The sequence below is a fragment of the Cupressus sempervirens genome, chromosome 8 (assembly GCF_028749045.1).
Source record: "Cupressus sempervirens isolate cs-2001-9-10 chromosome 8, ASM2874904v1, whole genome shotgun sequence".
NCBI lineage: Eukaryota > Viridiplantae > Streptophyta > Pinopsida > Cupressales > Cupressaceae > Cupressus > Cupressus sempervirens.
The window spans coordinates 467,265,975-467,289,161 of NC_143125.1; the positions used below are offsets into that span (position 1 = coordinate 467,265,975).

General features: G+C 37.4%; 1 protein-coding gene across 4 annotated transcripts in view; it reads left to right on the forward strand.

Moving 5' to 3' along the window:
* The window catches only part of LOC149543258 (indigoidine synthase A family protein), a 244,847-nt gene that overhangs the window by 46,917 nt on the left and 174,743 nt on the right, over positions 1 to 23,187 (forward strand). The gene's annotated exons all lie outside the window — the stretch shown is intronic.

Consider the following 23,187-nt stretch of genomic DNA (forward strand, 5'->3'; position numbering starts at 1 on the left):
CTCCGAATAATGCGAGTGATAACTCATCGGAAAGCTCTCACCAAGGAGTATCGAATCCAATCACCAGAATTGACCTGCACTGTGTCCTGCCGACTTACTAAAAATAGTAAGTATGCCTGAAACTGAGTAAATCAACTTTATTTTGGCCCAAACTGGAAATGACTAGGCCAAAACATTCCAGGATCCCATTAAACCCTTCGTTAGCCCTCGGGACCATGTAGAACAAGGCTAACGCACACACACTTGGTCAACTACTAAAAGAACGTGAAGGCCAAAAGATGGGATCATTACAGTTTGTTCCTTGATGGTAATAGATTTTGTCTAGTTTATACCAATTTTAGTTCAAGAGTTTTCTCAATGAGACATTGCGAAAGCTCTTCTGAGTAATCTGCTTAAATTTTTTTCTACCAATTTACAGGAGACTTCAATTCGTGTGAAGTAATTGTGTGCTAGACCAGAATTATAATTGAACTTTTCACTCTTCATAATGACAAACAATGGTCAATTGGACTGTAGTATATTGGTTAGAAATAATAAAAAATAGAAGCACTCGGAAAGAGCCAAGGAAGAAAAAAAGGACTAAAACTGCTAAAAAAGGTTAATGATTTTGGCAGATGTGTATGTAAACTAATAGGCTTATTGCTGCATCTATATATGAGAAAGAAATAGCTCCTCCATATCTTCAGAAGGAACAATTTTGATGCTATGAGCAAGTTCGTAGTGAGGAATGTCTTCCAAAGAGTGACCTGTTCTGGTTGTGCTTAGGCCCTAGAATTCTGGCAACATAATATGAAATATGGACCATTAAATTCTAGATTACAAGAACTTTTTTACAATGTAGCACAATGGACACTTAGTGAGAGATTCCTTTGAGAACTTGTAAGGGTACCTTATGGCTTAATGACTATGTTACTCGGAAACGCGTTTCCACCTTTAAGACTTAGGTTTCGGAAATGGGGACGGTTTCGGGGACGGGGGGACGGCAGGAAATGTTTCCAAGCTGTCCCCACCTAGATAGGAAAATCGGAAACGCATCCCCGTAACATAGGAAATGGTCAACGAGTTTCGAAAACTTGTTGATTGTCCCGGGGATTGCATTTTCGTTTCCTAGAGGTTTTTGGGACTTATAAAAAAGTTTCCGATTTTTACCACAAAAATTAAATAAGCCACTTGCGGACCCCGCAACTTCAAATATATTAAAAAATAAAACTTTAAATGTTTTTTATATAGACTTAGGTTTGTTAATATAATAATAACTCAATGTTTTCATTTCCTATCTTAATGTTTTATTATATATAATCATAACCTTGCGTCCATTATTATATATAATCATAACCTTGCGTCCATTAATAATAATAATAACTGTATACTTCTGCTGTTACATGATCCATTATCCCCATGGATATCATACAGATCTCTTTATCTTTTATGGTTTAATTTATATTATAAATCTAGTTTAATTTAAAAGTTTAATTGTTTAAGTCTTAACTTTTCAATTTTTTCATTTTGTTGAAAGTTGATGTATTTCATTGTCTCATTTGATTCATTTCATGACTTACTAATAGTATTGTAAGTACTTAGATGATGATTGAAAGTGATTATTTGAATTTTTTTAGATAATTGAAAATGATGCTATTTAGAATTTTGATTTTCTATGACGACTGAATTAGATGCTGATTGCTATGCCCTATGATCATTGATGAATCAATATTTGATGAATGGAATTGATAATTTTTAACTATGTTGCTGTGATGAATGTAGAATTGATGAATATTTTTGAAAATTCATATATATATATATATATATATATATATAGCTGTCCCCTGCCGGCCCCTATTCTTGCAAAAAAAAAAACCATCCCGGAAACCCGTTTCCCCATCCCCCCATCCCCTCGTCCCGAAAACTTGGGGTAACATAGCTTAATGATGTAATTAAGATTTTGACGACAAATAGTCAAATAAGAGTCATAATATTGTAAAGTTAATTTGAGAGCTCTATGCTAAGTACTGTACAGCTAAAATCTAAATCAGTTAGCTTAGATAAAAATGACACACTAACTTTTCCCTTATTTATTTGCTAGGGCAAATATACAAGGCCAACTTTAATGGTACAGATGATAGTCACCAATTTAATATAAATCTAAATCAAATGCATTACTTCAAAAAAATGAAAAAGAAAAAGAAAAAGATTCACGTCATCTCTTTTATTGCATCTATAGCGAATTGGAAGAAACTATTGAGGCCTTGTTTTTGGTGCAACTAATTATTTGTATTGACTGTCAAATAACTTCACAATGTCTAGTTTGAAAACCAAGATAAAACATTTGTAACATTCACAGATTGACCTGGAATATGGTTGGTCACCTTTTTGTTGTAAAGATTTGAATATTGATACTTTCTGATGGATAATTTGAAAAAACACTGTTTATGCACCATTCACTGATAGTCTATTTTTCACTTGAGATTTACAATTATTTTGTCAAAACATAAATATTTCAACCTATGTAGCTGGTTTTGTGTATGGTCGTACACTACTATTGTAATATCTCTTTCTTGGGTATAGTATGGTGGGTCTAACTCTTCAGTGTTCTGACTTGGACATTTGCCGCACAATTTGCCAGAAATCTCTTAAGATGAGGCATGCTTTGCATATGACATGGCCAGTGCTAGTGGTAGAGTAACTCATTGTCGTTTAAATGTAATTGAACCGAAGGTTAACATTATTACTCTCAATGAAGAGCAATATGAAGATTATTGAATATTGATTTTAATGTTCCGTGTATTGACATTAGACAGTTCAAAGAGTTATAAATTCATGGGTACTGTCTATTTTGCCAAAAAAGTGATGTATTGTATATGTGTATTGTGATGAACCTCGATTAAGGTGGTTAAATTATTAATGTAATTATTAACATGTCACCTGAATATAATCCTAATCATGTAAAACAATAACAGATGATTACATCTATCATCATCAATGGCATAATCACATATGAATTCCATAAGATTCATACATTTTCATAAATAGATCTAATATATCAAATATTATACATATTGGATATATACTTATAGTGTTTACCAATATTATAAAATCTGAAATGAACACCCAACAAATCTTATCCTAATATAGATCTGAAATATATATATGTGTGTGGGTAAATATAATATCTACCAAATAATAAATATAAATAACATATCAATATAAAAGTATGTATAGACCGAATTCTAAATATAAAACACATTCCCTATCGAATGATAACCATGCATTAAAGCTGAGCCGGCAGCTCATGAAATGCATTGAACACAAAAATTGTGACAATTGAAAGAGAAGTTCTCCCCCAGCCTTCCATGTGGGTACAAGAGGGGGAAGAAAACAACAAAGAGGGTATTCAAGCAGAAATGAAAATTTCATCCAATCAGCAATTCTCATATCCAATCAAAACTCCTTATCTAATACAGTCACCTACACTTTATATGGTGAAGGAAGATCACTTTTGCAGTAGGGAATCAAACGATAGTCAAGAAGAGAGTTACTAATACTCAGATTGATTTAGATAAAATTTGGACAGCACAGTCCTAACAAAGTTTTTACCAAAAGATATTGCAGATCAGATTTAAGAATTATAATGTATCTGATGGCATGGTACCCGAGTTTTCCACCAAATGTCACGTACCACTGTACCCAAGGGCAAAGTACTCGAGGGAAATACCCAGGGGAAGGTACTCGAGGGAAAATATTCAAGGGAAGCACCCAAGGGGAAGCATCCGAGGGTATAGCACCCGAGGGGAAGTACTTGGGGAAAGAACACGGGGGAAACACCTGAAGGAAAGTACGACTATGATGTTCCAATGGCTTTTGGAACTTCTTGGGCGGAAACTACATCTTCTAGCTCTAGAAATGCCACTCTTGCATGCGTATGGTAACTCTAGCAAGTGCTACGGTGCACAAATCTTCCTTCTGCCTTGACGACATTGGGTTTGAGAGGTGCCTTACAAGTTATATGCACATCTTTGCTGGTCATATAGTGTTGATACAACTTTATGGTAATGATGTGGCTATATGGTAAGCAATGTGCAATTATCGTTGTGTGTCCTGTACTTCATCCTCAGGCTTGTTTTCTAGTATAGTAAATAAGATTTAATCAATAAGAAATGGATAGCTTCTTCTATGATGGAATGTCGGATAAACTCACACATGTCAGAATCAATGTTACAAGACTTGACGAGTTTGGCAAGGACTTTGTGAGTCTTGAGGTGAGGCTACCTCCTCGACATTGGGGGCCCCTTGCCTCAGACTCGACCGAGTCCTAGGCAAGTTTCCATGAACTTCCTAAGTTACGTGACTCACAAGACTTGCTAAGTCCCGTTGGCAAGACTCTGTTGTTAGCCTGCACTTAAAAGTGCAAATAAAAAAAACACTTTTTTAATGTTTCAACCTTTCTTTCTTTTGGTATTTATTGCATGTCTCAGACCTAAAAAGGTCATTCTACGCTTGCAAACACAAACAATAGAGAAAGAAGGCTTGAGAGAAGATTATTGGGGTTTAGGAGATAGATTTGCAAATTGGTTGGCTCTCATATATCAGACGCAATTAGAGTATGTTCGAGCATATACACTCGAAGAAGCGCAACAATTAGCAATTATAAAGTTGAATGATCTTGTGTTTGTTCACTACAACCTTTGCCTTCCTCACAAATAGATTTTGGGCACGAACACATCTCTTATTGCATTAGAAAAGGTTGATCTACAAGCAGGGTGAATATAGAGATTGATGATCCTATCTTCAATGATGAAGACTTGGAGTGGGTTGATCAAGTGGATCGAGAGTGACAGGTAGTAGCGATGGCAATGGAGGAGGTTAGAGCACGAGGAGACCCAGTACAGGCAGTAGGACCATGAGGCTGAGAGTGATGGATCTGACCCTGATGATGAGGATTATGAGGATGAGTATGACGATGAGGAGGGTGATCATGATGAGCATGTCACTGACGTTCAGCCTCAAACACAGAGAGATAGAGAGGATTGCTCAAGAGTCTTCCATGACCTATCTTAGCCATATTTGTAAGAAAATTGGGACATAGGCTACTATCAGACTTTATTTTGATATATGTGTTGAACTTTTGATTCCATGGATTGCATATTCCATTAATATTGTAGACATTTGACAATGACACTATATTTCTATTATGTTATTCATTTTAACTTAGGTAATTTCTTTTAAAAGTTCACATTTATACTTATATGAGCTATGAAAAGTTGTGTATGTATGCAAAGTATCTTCTATTTATCTTAACTATTATTTATATGATGTTAATTGGCTAAATGATGCATGAATAAAACCTTTAAATCCTCAAAATTCTTTGAAGTTAATGGGTATTTTTATTTTTCCGAGTCTTTGCAGAGTCCTTGCCGAGTTTGGTTGCCAAGTCTGAGTTTGAGCCCGATTTGGACTTGTTGAGTCCAAGGCTTATAACATTGGCTAGAATGATATCACCTCAGATTATAATTAATAGATTTCAACATAATAATCTCAGACCAATAATGAAATAATATCAGACAGAGGGTCATTGAAACGCCAACAACACATGAATAAATCTGAATTGAATAATGATAGCAGTTTAGATTTGTCAGATCCAAAACAAGGAGAGCCATGAGAATAGGGTGAGGATTGGTCCCACTAAAATTGCGCTAGCCAAATAGGGAAGGTCTTTCACTTCTGAAATGGCGACACTTGAAATCCAAACGGAATTTGCAATACAATATAATATTCCAAGACGCATACCTACAACCTATAGGTCAATATTAAATACCCCTTCAGAGAAACTCCCGAGGATTTACAAAAAAGTGCTGAGATGGCCAACACCTACGAACAATAAAATAAAAATGGGACTTATTAATTAAATAAAGATACATTTATAATATTGTTTGAATTTTGGGACTATTAATTAAACCACTTTATTAAAATTGGGACATTACAAATCCTCGCCGCCCAAAGATTGCCTGCCCTCAAGCAATCCACTGAAAGCTCCATGCTGCTTCAGGATCACATGTGCATAATTGGATTCAATTTAGACGAGTAGACTGCCCCCAAGCCTCCTTTGCGTCACTTTGATATAAACATTGCTATGTCCAAAGGCACCAGGGTCCCATCGAAACCAATCATAAAACACATTGGTGCTCCCATTGAAAACCTTCATGCGATCATGCACATGAATCTCTTTTGGATTCTTATAACTTAGGTATATCGTGTTGCTTCCATAAGTTGGTCTTGCATCAACACAACTCTAATGCTTTCACCGAATGCATCACACTTGAGCATTGTCATTGTACCAATCAACACTTCCATTGTACTAGTCATTTCTACCACCTGCCAATCAACATTCCCACAATGCAAGTTGACATTACCACCGTGTCTGTCAACACTTCCATTTTACCAATTGACATTGCCATCATACTAGTGGGTATTGTTACTGTGCTAGTTAGTACTACCGCTACAGTGCCAGTCAACATTGCCATCATACCAGTAGTTGTTGACACTACCACCATATGAGTCGACACTTCCACTGTACTAGTCAGCACTACCACTGTACTCATATCAATTGACACTACCACCATGCCAGTCGACACTGCCACAGTACTCGTATCAGTCAACACCACCACCATTGGCACTGAGTATCTTACTAGTCGCCACGACCACCATACCCATTTTTGTTAGCTTTGAGTACCTTGGTAGATAATAAATATTAGCATTTGCTTGCTCAAATTTTTTATTGCACATCTAATGTTGATATTTGACAATTTTTCATTGCTAATTTACAAAAGACATTGGGGATAATATATTGCTTTTTGAATTCTCCCTGTTCACTCAACTATGTGTAGCACTTCATAATATTTTGCTTGAAGTGAGTTAATTTGAGGGCACCACTCCAATGGCTTCAATTGATAAGAGTAATACCACATTACAACCTTTTCAAAAGTTTCAAAAACTAAAAGGTTTCATCAAGATCAATAATTCATCAAACAATGTTGATGCACAAGTGGCAACAACATCCAAAGCTGTGGCTCCTTTGTCTTCTTATTTTAAACCTTCTAGTAATTTTACACCTTTTTCTGAATCTTTCCATGATGTGATGTTGAAGTTGATAAATGCCAATGTCTTAATAGTTCCTCCCATAAAGGCAATTGATCTTCAAAACAATCAAACAAGGACTTTGATCCGAGAGCTTTTTTCACTATCATTCTCAACTTGCTTACGAAATTGAATGTTTTTTACATTTGAAGACTTTTATTCAAGACCTCATTGATTCTAATGCTATATTTTTGAGGTGTTAACGATCAAGGAAAAAATCTGTTGTCCCTCTTGACCAAACTTGTAAATCTATAAATCCTTTACCTTTACATTCAACCAATACTATTGAGTCTATTCCTTCCATTTCTTCTTTATTGTCATGTCCCCTTTTCAAATAATTAAAAAATAATAATCTTTGCTAAGGCAGGCAGGCCCAAGAAAGTGAAGTTTCGAAAAAAGGGGGTTAATCTTTGGAAACCGTTGGACTAATAAATGAAAATTATTATTAAAATATGTTTCATTAACCTCTCTTGGACGTGAGTTACGGTTATGCCCTCTTTTAAGGGGTTTGGAGGCATTTTGGGCTGATTCCAGAATTGGATTTTTGCTCATTCTTTGTTATTCTTCAGAGGCTGCCAAACCTGTGGAGAAGGAGACCCAAGAACGGGAGTTTGCAAGTTTCCAGGGAGACCCAAGAACGGGAGTTTGCAGGTTTCTAGGAAGGCTAAGGACGGGAGTTTGAAGCCATTCCATGTGCATGCTCATACAGAGTTTGCCTTTGTGCTGAACAGTGCAGATTTGTGGGTTTTCGGGTGTGTTTTTTGTATGAGTTTGGTGTTTTCAGTTGAGTATTTCATATCAGTTTGAGGTGCTGCTGTATTTCAGACTTTAAGGTGTTAAAATAGAGCTGAATATATGTATTGGGACGTGATTAAACTTTTGAGATAGATTATTAGTGTTTTTGTGGTGTTTTCGGGCATTTTTGTGTTAATTTCGGGAGCCCGATGAGCATAGTTTTTGTCCTACATTTGAGAACTGTTGTATAAAGGCTATACGGATCTGAAAATGTCATTTTGTAGGCTGTTATGCTGCTGAAATTTTTGTAAAAATGTCCACTTTCAGATTTATTAATAATAGGTGAAGCTGTGAAGCTTTTGGCACAATTTCTGGCATACCCGATTTGGGGTTTTTTGAGAAATTTGGTGGATCTTTGTGATATTAGTTGTTTGATCTTAAAAATCTGATTAGAGGTTGGAAATATCATACAAAATCAGAAAAGGGACATTTCAGTGGTATCAGAGCCATGATCTTGCCAGCCTGAGGGTTTGTAGAAGCTTGCATGTCAGTTTTGACAACTACCCAGATCTTGCATGTCATAATTTATGATTGCATGTTGCTTTTAATTAGCTGCATGTCAAAATTTATGGTTGCATGCTACTTCTAATCATTTTCATGTTAGTTCTTAGTGAATTTGGTGGTTGTAGAAGTTTGCATGTCAGTTTTGACAACTACCCAGATCTTGCATGTCATAATTTATGATTGCATGTTGCTTCTAATCAGTTGCATGTCAAAATTTATGGTTGCATGCTACTTCTAATCATTTGCATGTTAGTTCTTGGTGAATTTGGTGGTTGCATGTTGCTTCTAATCAGTTGCATGTCAAAATCTATGGTTGCATGCTACTTCTAATCATTTTCATGTTAGTTCTTGGTGTTTGAAGAAGTTATATCCTATTGTGGTCACACTCTACTTTATCTAGAATGGACAGGTATAGTACAGAGTCTCAAAGGACACGATCTTGGACAATTGATATCCAGAGTCAAAACAGTAGAAAGGATGGTTATTTAGACATTCGAGATAAACTTATAAAAATAAGCCATGACATGTCTGAACAGTTGGTTGAGCACCACCGTATAATGAATGACATGTTGTCCGACCTAGCTAAGGTGGATAAGTTGACTGGATTTCTATTTGACAGATTTTCTCACAGGGCAGATGACACAATTACCAAGAACTTGCATGAGGAGTTTGAGAAACTAGCTTATAGCCAGACAAAAGTCTCAGATTCTACTCTGCCACAGGAGGTAGTGGGTTTAGATGATGATTATGAGGATGTTGTTGTGCATGATGGTGAGATACCTGGTAGAGATGAGCAGACATTGAGCATTCATGACTTTGCTGAGAAAGAGTACCAGGCACAGTTAGATGCTTCATCACATGAGGTTGAGGCAGGTAGTACTTCACATGATTTGTCCAGCCAGCTGAAGGTGAACAAAGATATTATTGTGACTTCATTATCTCATCATGACAGGATGTAGGATATGATAGAGGATCACATTCAGATGATTCAGTTACAGGGTAGACATAAGGGAGTTCAAGCAAAGTCTCCTTGTGTTGACTTACAAGCGATTAGGGAAGCAATGGGAATGATGAAGTTGAGTTATTTACATCTTCTATTAGATCGTGACCATCTTCTTAGCCTTGTTGGAGACTATTCAGATGCCTTGAGGAGGAAGGAGGTGGAAGTTGATAGGCTTTCTCACGAGCTTGAGGACACTCGAGCTTCTTTGGTGAATACTCCATTAGCATTACAAGACTGGGAGAGACATGGGGATAAGCATGGCATGGAATTGAGTTTAGTTTCATCTTGCACTCCTAATACTCAGCTTTTTGCGAATGGTAGATCATATGTGGACATTGATAATGTTGCGAGTTCATCTTGCATTCACATCCAGGATATAGGGATAATGTCAGACAGGTATGTGGAATTAGTTGGTATTGGTCATATTACTCAGGTGAGGATTTTGCTTGAGTTACCAGCTGATTATAGTTTACGAATATGGACTCGAGATTGTTATATTGGCATTTGGGATTCAATTGACTGGAAATCTTTAACACTTTTTGGTAGCAGTGATTGTTTGGGTGCTATCATGGATTTGATTAGCAGATTGCACGGTGTTGTCTTTTCTTGTGCCAAGAGCTTATCCGATGTTGGTATTAGTTTTTATACACCGGTGTTGGGCTTTGTTCATATATCCAATCGACCATACTTGCTGGAATGTGTTGATGATATTTCATATTTGGCAGTGTGTACAAATGAGTCCCAGGATCATATTGGCATTAATGACATCCAGGAGGATGTAGTGGGCAGTTTTGAAGACTTAGTTTCCTTGGGTATAGAGGAGTTGGACAGCAGTGCTAATGTTTTTGATACTCCGTATGTTGATATGAGCTTTAGATTTGATTCACAGGATATGGATGGTAATACTCTAGAGACTAGTAACTTTGAGGATACTCCTTTAGACAGTGCATTAGAGGAGGTTTGTAGGAGACAGTCAAGCCAATGCCATCATGTGTTTAATCAGTTGAGAGTTAGTGACTGAGACATTGCTATCACTTGCCAGCATTTCGATGCTGCTCGTCAGTTGTTAGCAGTTTATGGATGGGGTTCTCCTACTAGTGATGAGCAGGAAGGCAGTTATCTTTCCTTGACAGAGATCCACTCTTTATGGGAGGCTATTTGGATTTTGAGACGGAATTATATGCAGTTGGTAGCCGACAAAGATTATCTTATGGAGTGGGGTAGTACAGCATATGATGCATTGTTGGCCAAGGAAGATGAGGTGAGTGAGCTTACTGAGCAGCTTGAGGTGACTTCTGAGATTCTTGAGAGTACACAGTTGGCTTTCAAGGAGTCACAGTTTCATTTGGCTAAGGTGACCATGGAGTCAGAGCGACTACAGTCTTTACCTGATTCTATACAGTCACAAGCTATGGTGTTTGGTGATCCAAGGATGTCCATGGCCGAGATTTTCAGAGAAAGTGGAGATGGGGATGCATCCATCCTTGATACTAACATTGGCATATCAGGTTCATTCCCACTAGAGTCAGGTTCAGTTGAGTTGGGTGTTGTAGTAGATTGTTGTATGCTTGACATGGTGGTGGCCTCTAGTACTGATGGCACGGAGACTAGAGATGTATCAAAGATCATGTGTGATGTTGGTGAGTCGGCAGTTGGCATGATTCTTGCTAGTAATACTACTCCCTTGGTGATATCTTCGGAGGTAGTAGTCAGTTCCAACATAGTTAATGATCAATTGCAGTTAGTTTCATCTGGATTACAGTTTGAGCCACTGACTGAGATTGGCGCATCCTATCGGCATTACACTGAGAGGTACGCTCATCAATTTACCTTTGATGACCATGTTGATGAGATCATGACACAAAGATGTACTTTGGTTCCTAGTGCTTGTCATCAGTTATGGGACAGTTTGATGCCTCGGGATGAGAGTTGTGATGGGCATGACATGGTGATAGGTTCTGTAGTTGACAGCTTGATAATACATGACTTAGAGCAGGAGTTTGGGAGTGATGCTTCAGTAGTTGTTGTTACTGATTCTACTCTTTTGGCTATGACATCTCCTAACTTAGCTGGTAGTCAGTCACAGTGGGCTATATCACTTGTTCATGGAAAATTTGGTTTGGGTTCCATTTCTTACTCTTTATCTTGTAATGTCTTTTCACCATCAACAGTGCATGGGAGTTATGGTTATGAGATAGTGGCCGGTGATTTGCAAAGTTGTGTTGACTGCAGGAGTTGTACAGTGTGTGGATTCTCCATACTTGGTACAATTTCATTCGAGAGCGTTCACCATTGTTGCAGAGTTGGATTGTACATTCTGTATAGGCCAATGGGATGCGTTGATGGTATTTACTGTGTTGGTAGTTTGATTTGTCCACTTTACTTGGGTTCTGATGTTCTAAGAGTTTGTGTCTCATGGGTTTTTGACTGTGGTAGTGGTGATTTTGGAGTTTGGTTGAGCTATAATGTTCAGTTTGATTATGGATTCCTCTTGGTCATATTGCAGAGGATATTGCAGGAGCCTGTGTTAATTGGTAGTAGTATAGTTCATGACTACATTTGGGATCCAGGTGGATTGATTGGTTTATTGTTCAGCCATTGCTTGAGGACAAACAATGTTTGGGAGGGGAGGACTTGTCATGTCCCCTTTTCAAATAATTAAAAAATAATAATCTTTGCTAAGGCAGGCAGGCCCAAGAAAGTGAAGTTTCGGAAAAAGGGGGTTAATCTTTGGAAACCGTTGGACTAATAAATGAAAATTATTATTAAAATATGTTTCATTAACCTCTCTTGGACGTGAGTTACGGTTATGCCCTCTTTTAAGGGGTTTGGAGGCATTTTGGGCTGATTCCAGAATTGGATTTTTGCTCATTCTTTGTTATTCTTCAGAGGCTGCCAAACCTGTGGAGAAGGAGACCCAAGAACAGGAGTTTGCAGGTTTCCAGGGAGACCCAAGAACGGGAGTTTGCAGGTTTCTAGGAAGGCTAAGGACGGGAGTTTGAAGCCATTCCATGTGCATGCTCATACAGAGTTTGCCTTTGTGCTGAACAGTGCAGATTTGTGGGTTTTCGGGTGTGTTTTTTGTATGAGTTTGGTGTTTTCAGTTGAGTATTTCATATCAGTTTGGGGTGCTGCTGTATTTTAGACTTTAAGGTGTTAAAATAGAGCTGAATATATGTATTGGGACGTGATTAAACTTCTGAGATAGATTATTAGTGTTTTTGTGGTGTTTCCGGGCATTTTTGTGTTAATTTCGGGAGCCCGATGAGCATAGTTTTTGTCCTACATTTGAGAACTGTTGTGTAAAGGCTATACGGATCTGGAAATGTCATTTTGTAGGCTGTTATGCTGCTGAAATTTCTGTAAAAATGTCCACTTTCAGATTTATTAATAATAGGTGAAGCTGTGAAGCTTTTGGCACAATTTCTGGCATACCCGATTTGGGGTTTCTTGAGAAATTTGGTGGATCTTTGTGATATTAGTTGTTTGATCTTAAAAATCTGATTAGAGGTTGGAAATATCATACAAAATCAGAAAAGGGACATTTCATTTATCTACCCATGTTGTTGACTCTCCTAAAGTTGTTATCTATGACATTGAGAGTACCCAAGCTTACAATCTTGTCAACTTATTGATCATTTCAAACCTAAACCTAAACCCAAAACCGTGCTTGATCTTTGCATTACCTTTGATCCTAGTGAGATTGTAAGGGCACTTGATGGTCCTCTTTGCATAGTTGCAAAGATTAGTGGTCTTCCTTCTCGTGGAGTCCTTACAGATCCTATTTGCATGGTATACATTATAGCTGAAGGACATTATTGTACTAGACAACTCCAATGTAATTTCTATAATAAATCTGATTGGTAAGAAATTTCACTTGTCCTATCCATGGTTCCAATTCTCTTCTCGTAGTTGGTAAGAAAATCTTAGATGTCACCTTTCTTGTCATTGCAATTTCCTATTAGTTTCAAGTAGAACTTTCTCTTCCTTGGCTCGCTTCCATGAAAGTTATAGTTTCTCCTATTGAGAAGCATTTGCAATTACTCCATGATAGATAAACATCATGATTAGTCTCTATCAGCCTTAGGCTACTCGAAGGAACTTTGACCTTGATTTCTTTTGGCCTTCCATGCCTCCACAAAGATATTGTTTCTCATCCTATTAAAAGTTAAAGATTAAGAATATTTGTGAACTTAGCATTTCCTCTCCCATCTCCTTGCCTTGGACTTGAACTTCTTCCCACACCTTCCACACCTACTATTTATTCAATTCCAGTTCCTATATCCTTTAAATGCTTTTTAGTTTCTATCTCTCAACTTAATGTGATGCCTTACGTTCTTCCTCGTGAAGAAGAAGAAAATTCGATGTTGATTGATCCTAAACTACATCCAATTTCAGACAAATGAAATGTAACCGTTGTGCTGGTGACCGTTGTCATAAATGACATGCCAGAGTTTGTGAGTATGCTTCCCAGAACTTTTCCTCTCCTAAGATAGCTACTGATACTTTCATTCCCTTTGATCAGCCCATGCATAGCCCAAGGGAGGAAGTTAACATCAAAAGATGAAACTACACAAACGTGATGATTCTATTCGGATTAGAGATCCTATTTTTGTTAATTTGGATGAAGAAGATACTCTTGATGATGGTTTCAATGTTTCTAATACTAGTGATGTCCATGCTAGTGATTGTGATGATATGTTTGAGCTTATTGATATTAATCATGATTTATGAGCTAGATTTCCAAAACAATTAAGTCTTGTTCCTAGTGACAATGTGACTAATCATTAGAGCATGGTCTTTGTTTGGAACTGGCTATTGTTCCATCTATCGTGCTTAACGTTGCGTTAGCATGTTTCCCACCTTCCTTAAACAATACATATCGAGATGGGGGGTAGGAGATATGCTTGATTAGCTCTGGTATGTTAAAATTCTTTGTGTTTGCCTATTGTAATGTGCTTCCCTCATGATATGTTTTCTTTAGATTTCTTTAAATGCGCCTTGTTGCTCTGTTGGCACAATGTGATAAAGGATCAACTGTTATGACATTCTTCTATTTGGATCTTTTATGTTGTGTATGTGCCACTATTCCTAATTTTTTCTATGTGTTATCCGATTTGGGATAATGTAAAATGATAGATGTCATTCTTTTTGGTTTCCATAATGCTGAATAAAAAGTACTCTTCTTTGTATCTCTTATATGACTTCACATTTTGCTTGTAGTTTTGTTACCTTTGAGGGACGATGACAATTTGTTTCAATATAATTTTGATATACACAAGTTATCATATGATCGTATTGACCCTAGAGCTAGTAGATCCCTTTTGCACTCACTTCTTTCATGTGTTCATTTCCCTTGGTTTGTCCTTGCTTGGGGGAATGTTATAGTGGAAACGTTTGTTGTAGGTGCATCTATGCTTTATAAAAGCCATTACTCCCATCAAGACGTTTGCAATTGTTTTAATGTGGGGGCATACACTTTGCTCCTCGTCTTACATTTTGAACACAAACACAATGATGCAATACAATCTCTTATATAGATGACTAAGGAGAAAAAGCCTTCCGTGGGTTTATCCATCCATTCTCTATGCATTATTCAATGGATCCTAAGATTGATTCGTCCTTTCATTTGGACCTTTGACCAACCATTTCATTTGGTCCTTAAACTGACTGCTTCTTTGGATCCCTTAATGGAGACATGCTTCCCATAAGGACCAATCCTTTTTGATGGGTTGATTAACATCTCATAGCTTGCAGACCATCAATGTCATCTTTTACAACATATTCCCCTTTGCATGATCCATTGTAAGGCAATACCTAATTAAGCTAGTTGCTCTCTCTCTCTCTCTCTATCTATCTATCTATCTATTTGTAGCCTTGCCTTGTTTATCTTGATTTCGTATTTGATGAGAACCTAAGTCATTTGGGGGCTTGGTGTTCCTTGTCTCCTTTACCTTGATAAAGTTTTTCCAATGCATTGATCTACTTTACCTAGATCATGAGTTTGTCTCATATTCCTACTAAAGTCAAGGCTAAATGTACCATCCTAAAAGGCTAGCACCCATGATTGGATAGCCCTGTTGTGATGTTTTTGTGTGAAATTAGATTTTGTGGTCAGTCTGACTTAATTTTGAATCTCGAAATGTGTGATGAGGTATATAAATACCTCATCTCTCTTCATATTGGTATCCATAAGAAACCAAGAGACCTATGAGCAATCATAATCAGGATTTTGCATTCAAGCATTCAAGAAATCAAGTGATTTCAAGATTTGAAGACAAGCATCCAAGATCTAGTCTCTCTCCAAGCAATCTTCTCTATTGAATCAAGCTTCTCTCCCATAATGGCCAAGTAGAGGAGTTCTCAATCAAGCGAGAAGGTCCTCTATCCATTCTCATGTATTCTTCTACAAAAAGTGTTTAATCAAGGATAAAAAAATTGAAGATCTTGGAATAGCATTCGTGGATCCATGCATTTGTAAAGGTATCCTTGATTCCATTCTACATTTCAAGGATAACAACTTTAATTCAAGTGACATTCAAGCATCTTCATGAATATGTGCGATCTCAATATCTATTCATGAAGCTATTGGCAAGGTAGATCTAACGTTTACTTTCAGTTTTACTTTCTTTTATGCAATCTTATTTCAACTTCAAGGTTGATTCCTAAATAGGTGTTTGACCAAGGCAAACCCCTTTCCACAACCTCGTCCTTGTATTTCTTGTGTGCAGATTCAAGTGGTGCCACTGTTGGAACAAATTGAGGAACCTATGAGATAGTGAAAATTTTGGGCAGCTTCCTAGGGACACAACGCCTCATGCTTTTGGTTCCCTAGAACATAATGCCCAAGGCATATTTTTTCATCCATAACAACTTCAAATCCAGATATCAGGTAAGTATAGTTTTCAACTTCTTGATTGATTTTGTTAGTCTATATTTTCTCAAAATTGCTTAATTTAGCTTATTTTAATCATTTATCTTGCATCATTAGATTAATTCTCCAAATCCATTTCATTCTTAATCATAAACATCGAAGGATCATTATTCCACTGCTTAAGTCTAACTTGAGTCTATTGGGCCATCTTTCTTTCGATTATGCATTAAAAAGGGGATCGTATTGACCGTAAGAGTCATCGATAGAGGGATTTCTTTATTGCTTTGTTATTTCTTGCTTGCTTCCTCCTATTATGCTATCCATGGTATTGAGGATGGAGACCCTTTTGTTGACCTTTGCGAAAGTGTCTCTCAGTTTGTTGCTTTAGGTGACATCATCATTCTCGGTGATTTCAATGCGAGGACTAGAGAATTCCAGAGTCCAGTTTATGACCGATGCATTGATTCCATTTGCTCCACTGAGATTGATCCGACTACTTTGGGACTTCAACGTATTTTTGAGGATGTTTTTGGACTAGTTTCTTGCTATGGTCACCATCTTCTGCAGCTTTATGAGTCCTTTGGGCTTGTGATTTTTAATGATCTTTCCTGCTTTCCTAGATTTGGGCTTTTTACTTAATGGCTCCATTGTGGGGGTGCTAGTGTTGTTGACTATGCCCTCACCTCTCCTTCCTTCATCCCCTTCATTCACAGCTTCACCATCTCATGCCTTCCTCTTGAGGACCATGCTCTCCTTAGTTTTCATTTTCGTTTTTCTCCTCAGTCTTCACCTCCTCTTTTGTCGCTTCATCTCCTCTCTTCCACTGCTCGTTCCCCCGCTCGTTTCTGCTTCCTCGACGATGATAGTGAGCTTTATTCCTTTCATCTTTCGAGACTCCTTAATTTGACGTGTTTTATTGATTCTTGTGAGGCCTCCTCCATGTTTGATTTGCTTGTGACAACCATTTGGAAGTCCAACGTCGTTTCCATACCTCACAGTCCTTCACTCTCGCTCCGTTGCAAGCGTCGTTAAACATGCCCTATGAACCAATGGTTTGATGTTGACTGCAAAACTTTTCATCGCTTAGTGCATTCCGCTTTCAAGGTTCACTCTCCCGTTTTCGCTCACCTTCAGTTGTCTTATCTTTGTTTTCTTCGCTGCAACAAACAATCCTTTATCGCTTCCCAATGCAAATCCCTTTTCTCCATGTCAATCCGCAACTTCTAGCTTTTTTAGCCCACCCTTTTCCCTCACTGCACTCCTCCGTCTTCCATCCTTGACTTTCGCTCCCTTACCACTCACACCACGACTCTTTATGACATCCCTGGGCAGCCTTATATTCATCCCATCCTGCCTCCTTTCTCTCACGTGTTCACCCCCTCTTGCATTTACGAGGCCATCAGATCCATGAGAAGCAGCATGCGTGGTTTTGCAGATTTGGTTGTGAACGTGATAGATACTCCTACCTAGCATATTGTTCTTCTATGCTACTGCAAGTTCTAATACTAGCTCTCGTGCTTGTTGCTGGTATGCACAGACATCTTCTCTGTTGAGCTCAATTAGGATTGATATTGATCGTCTCCCTCCTTATCAGTTCTCGTTGAATGCCCTTGCTCATATCCTCCCATCTTGACAAGAGTTAAATGAGCATGTTAGACTTGATATCTACAGACAGTATATTACCACTATATGGACTAACCCTCATGGTGGCTTATGGCCGAGGATGGCCTTCTATGCGAAGCACTTTCTGGAGATCAGTAATGGGATTATTGTTTGTATTAGTTATCTTTCTTGATGGTGGTGTCATGCCTTGCGTATCTCTTTGGGGTCTTTTAGAGTTGGTTGTCACCGACTTCGTGCTCAGACCGATCATCATATTGACAAAGGTAAACATATATGTAAGTTGTGTAATCTTGTTGAGATCGAGATGGAGACTCACTTTATTTTCCATTGCCCTATCTTTTATGAGATTAGAGGGAGATTCTATTGTCTGTTCCAGGACTGTTCTTCTCTTTCAACCTTCTTCAGTTATTGTGACCAGCGGTGTCTAGCGCTTTATCTTTAGGAGGCCAGTTTGCTCTGTGATAGTACTTTACAGTCACTACTCCTCACCAGCATACCTTTGATCAACTTATTACTGCCTTTTACACACCCTTATCTCCTTTATAGGGTGTGAAAAGGCTGTCTAGTTTTACCAGTTTTATTGGCTATTCCAGATCTGTCAAACCCCGCAGCGGTTTTTTACGTCAGCAACACTCCTCCAGGAGTACATAGAGAGAGTTCAGGGCTCCTCTTCACTCACAGTCTTATCCTTCTGTGACTGATTTCTTTTTACCAAGAAAGGACTCCTAGTTTTTCCTTGGCTTCTCTACAGGTTGCTTTTCTTGGACACCGTTTGGTGCTCTTATTGCTGTCAGCTATTTGTTTGTAAACTCTCAGTCCCATAGACCTTTAGTAGTCTTTTGTTGGACATTAATAATTTTATCTTATCTCTTGCATACGAAGTAGATACTTGTACCTATCATTCCTTCTTGTATAGGCGCATTACAAATATCGTCCTTTGATGGTCAATTTGTCAACTACACCAAGTTGCCCCCTAAATTTTAAAAACTTGTTTGGGCTTAGAGACTTGGTGAGGGTGTCTACAACCCGATCCTCAGTTGGAGCATACTACAATGATACCCATCTATCTTCTGCAAGCTTGCAAATGAAATGCCAGTGAAGCTCAATATGCTTGGTCTTGTCTTCGAAGATCCAATTTTTGGCAAGTTTGAGCACCCTTGATTATCACAAAACAGTAGTGAAGGACTTGGTTGAGACATTTGCATGTCACTAACATTCTTTGAAGCCAAACTATCTCTCAAGTTGCTTCAACAGTTCCCTGATATTATGCTTTTGTCGAATAAAGAGCTCCCAACTACTGTTTCTTGCTGGTCCATGTGACTACATTCGTGCTTAGACTGAAGACATACCCAAATGTAGACTTCTTGACATCAATAAAACCTACCCAATATGAGTCTAGAATCTTTGCTTTTGCCATATAGAATGCCAAAGTCAAAAGTGCCCTTCACACATCTTAGCTTATGCTTCTCTGCAACCCAATTTTCAGCTTTATGGGCTGTTGTGAAGCAAGAGATGTAGCTCACAACATAGTTGAGGTTAGGTTTAGTGGTGGTGAGATAGATGAGACTTCCCATTGGTTGTTTAAACATTGATTCATTCACCATAGGTGAATTTGAATTGGTTGACAACTTCAGCCCTTTCTCCATAATTGTAGAGGCATGTTTGCAATCGTCCACCCAAAACTTATCAACTAGAATCTCGACATATTTCGACTAAGAGATAAAGATAGTGCTATTTGTCTGCCAAACCCTAACACCTAAGTAGTAATGCAAAAGCCCCAAATCTGCCATGGCAAAGGGTTGAGACAATTTCTGTTCATAACTACTAATGATAATCGGAACATCAACATAGGTGCTGAGAAGAACTAATATCACCACCAACATTTTTGACATACAGATTGGGATTAGAAGGACTCCTCTGAAAACGTTGATCACCAGGGTAGTCATGAGTCCTTTATGTACCAAACTTGAGCTTATTTCAAATCATAGAGTGCTTTCACCACTCTGCATATGTAATGTTCTTCAGCAGCAATCGTGCAACCAAGAGGTTGCATCGCATAGACTTCTTCCCACAACTCGATAATTGGGAATATACTCTCGACATATATTTGATGAAATGTCCATCCAAATTAGTTTGAAAGAGCAAGGAAAAGCTAAATGGTACTCATTTTTGTTGCGGGAACAAAATCCTCTTTATAACAAATGCCCTCTTTCTGTGAGAACCTCTAGCAACTAGTCAAGATTTGTACTTATTAAGTGTTCCATCAGCCTAAACTCAATACATCCATTCACAACCAATGATTTTCTTCCTAGGTGGAAGATCAAACGGGACAATGTTAAATTCCAAGTTTTTCGTTTATGTCAAAAATGATGACATGTAATATCCCCTTTTTAGCTCAACATGGTTGGTGGTTTGGATTAGCCTATAAGTGGCCTTCATAGGGTAAGTTAGATGGTTAGGGGGTCTTGGTAGAACTAAAGGTCAATTCCCATTTCAAATGACATGAGAGTTCAGGATTGCTCTTTGATTGGTTTAGTTTGGCACACTTATTATTTATAATGTTCTATTATAGGAAAGTCATGATTTGTATCTTTAGCAGAGAGCCTAAATAGGTTTGTATTAGTATTATGATTTGGTATCCTTGGCTTGAGCAGTTATTTAGGGACTTACTAATTGTAGTAAGTGAGCTTTGCACAATTGCTATTTTTGGTAGGGCACTAGGATGTTTAGGATTGACAGTATAAATCGAGATTTATAGTTGACTTCTTGGAGGGGACTCAATTTCTTGGCTTCATATCATCTGAATATTAATAAAATTAACCTTTATTAATAATATGTTACAAATAGTTTATTATAAAGTTAATGGGACCACATTTTCATTAATTTGCATAAATTAATTAAATGAATTGGTCTGCCACCTCAAGGAGATATTAAATTGATATTACAAAGTTAAACTCATCTCCATGAAATAAGTTACTAAAGTGACTTGTCGAAGAAGCCACATGATCAAATCTTATGGAGAATATATAAAATTCTTTTGAAGGAAATCAAAGGCATTCATGTGGTCATTGTTTTTGTCTTGGTCGGAATTTGTACTTGGGAATTGATGTGTTTTGCGTCAGGGTTTTCTGCACTTTGGAGATGGTGTTTTCTTTAGAGTTTTCCAAGACTCTTAAGTGGTTTAAAGACACTGATGTTTTCTAATTGGATGACTCATTTCAGGGTTATCAATTGTGCTTAAAAGTAATAGAATTTAATTGGATTGCAGCTATACAAGGGTTTGACATAAAAGTGTCTAAGTCAGATTTTTTGTAGAGGTTGCACACTCATCATATAATACCAATTGCAGCCGTTCAAAGCTAGCATGTGGACTAATAAAGGCAGCTACAAGGTTTAAAGAAGCCATGTGAGTCACTAGAAGGTGACGTTAGGGTTTTAAAGTTCATGATTGAGGATTTTTTGAATGTCATTGGCTCATTTCGTCATTATTATCTATGGTTGTTAATTTTCAAATAGAGCTACAACCAATTTAAGATAATATCTCAAGCTACAATCAATTGCCAGGTTTTTCCTAGTTGCAATAAATTTACACCTCATGATATTAGTTGCTCATTTAATGTAATTCATTTCCAGTTCCAGGATTGAAATGAGAGGAGATATTTGTGCCTAGTTTGCAAAGTTAATTTGAATTTCATGCAGGGTAATTATTTACTTTTTCATAAAACTCAAAAGAGCATATATTCTTAAAAGAACACAAAATGAAGGGATTTTTCTTTGCAAAAACCTTAACAAATCTATCAGTCATTGAGGCGTTTGGAGTTAGAGCCAGCAGGGCGCCTGAACTGGTTTTTATTAGTATTGTGATTTGGTATCCTTGGCTTGAGCAGTTATTTAGGGACTTACTATTTATAGTAAGTGAGCTTTGCACAATTGCTATTTTTGGGAGGGCACTAGGATGTTTAGGATTGACAGTATATATCAAGATTTATAGTTGACTTCTTGGAGGAGACTCAGTTGCTTGGCTTCATATGATCTGATTATTAGTAAAGTTAACCTTTATTAATAATATGCTATAAATAGTTTATTATAAAGTGAACGGGACCAAGTTTTCATTAATTTGCATAAATTAATTAAATTAATTGGGCGACCACCCCAAGGAGATATTAAATTGATATTATAAAGTTAACTCATTTCCATGAAATAAGTTACTAAAGTGACTTGTCCAAGAAGCCACATGATTAAACTTTATGGAGAATATATAAAAACCTTTTGAAGGAAATCAAAGGCATTCATGTGATCATTGTTTTTTGTCTTGATTGTGGAATTTGTACTTGGGCATTGATGTGTTTTGCATCAGGGTTTACTGCACTTTGGAGAAGGTGGATTCTTCAGAGTTTTCCAATCATCTCAGGTGGTTTAAAGACACTGATATTTTCTAATTGGACGACTCATTTCAGGGTTATCAATTGTGCTTAAAAGTAATAGAATTTAATTGGATCGCAGCTATACTAGGGTTTGAAATAAAAAGTGTATAAGTCAGATTGTTTGCAGAGGTTGCACACTCATCATATAATACCAATTGCAGCCGTTAAAAGCTAACACGTGGAGTAATAAAGGTAGCTGCAAGGTTTAAAGAAGCCATGTGAGTCACTGGAAGGTGACGTTAGGGTTTTAAAGTTCATGATTGAGGGTTTTTTGAATGTCATTGCCTCATTTCATCATTAGTTTTTATGGTTATTAATTTTCAGATAGAGTTGCAACCAATTTAAGATAATATCTTAAGCTACGATCAATTGCCAGGTTTTTCCTAGTTGCAATAAATTTACAACTCATGATATTAGTTGCTCATTAATGTAATTCATTTCCAGGATTGAAACAAGAGGAGATATTTGTGCCTAGTTTGCAAAGGTAATTTGAATTTCATGCAGGGTAATTATTTACTTTTTCATAAAACTCAAAAGAGCTTATATTCTTAAAAGAACACAAACTAAATGGGTTTTTCTTTGCAAAAACCTTAATAAATCTATCAGTCATTGAGATGTTTGGAGTTAGAGCCAGCAGGTGTTCTTACAGTGGTATCAGAGTTGTTTCCTCCCATGTTGTTGGATTAGAAATATTCTATTGCATGTTAGGGACTCCATGTTGCATATCAAAGACTTTCACTTGCATGTTAGTTTTGAGACCACCCAGATGTTTGCATGCTAATTCTGAAGGTTGCAAGTTAGTGATCAACACTTGCATGCCAGTTTTAATGGCTTCA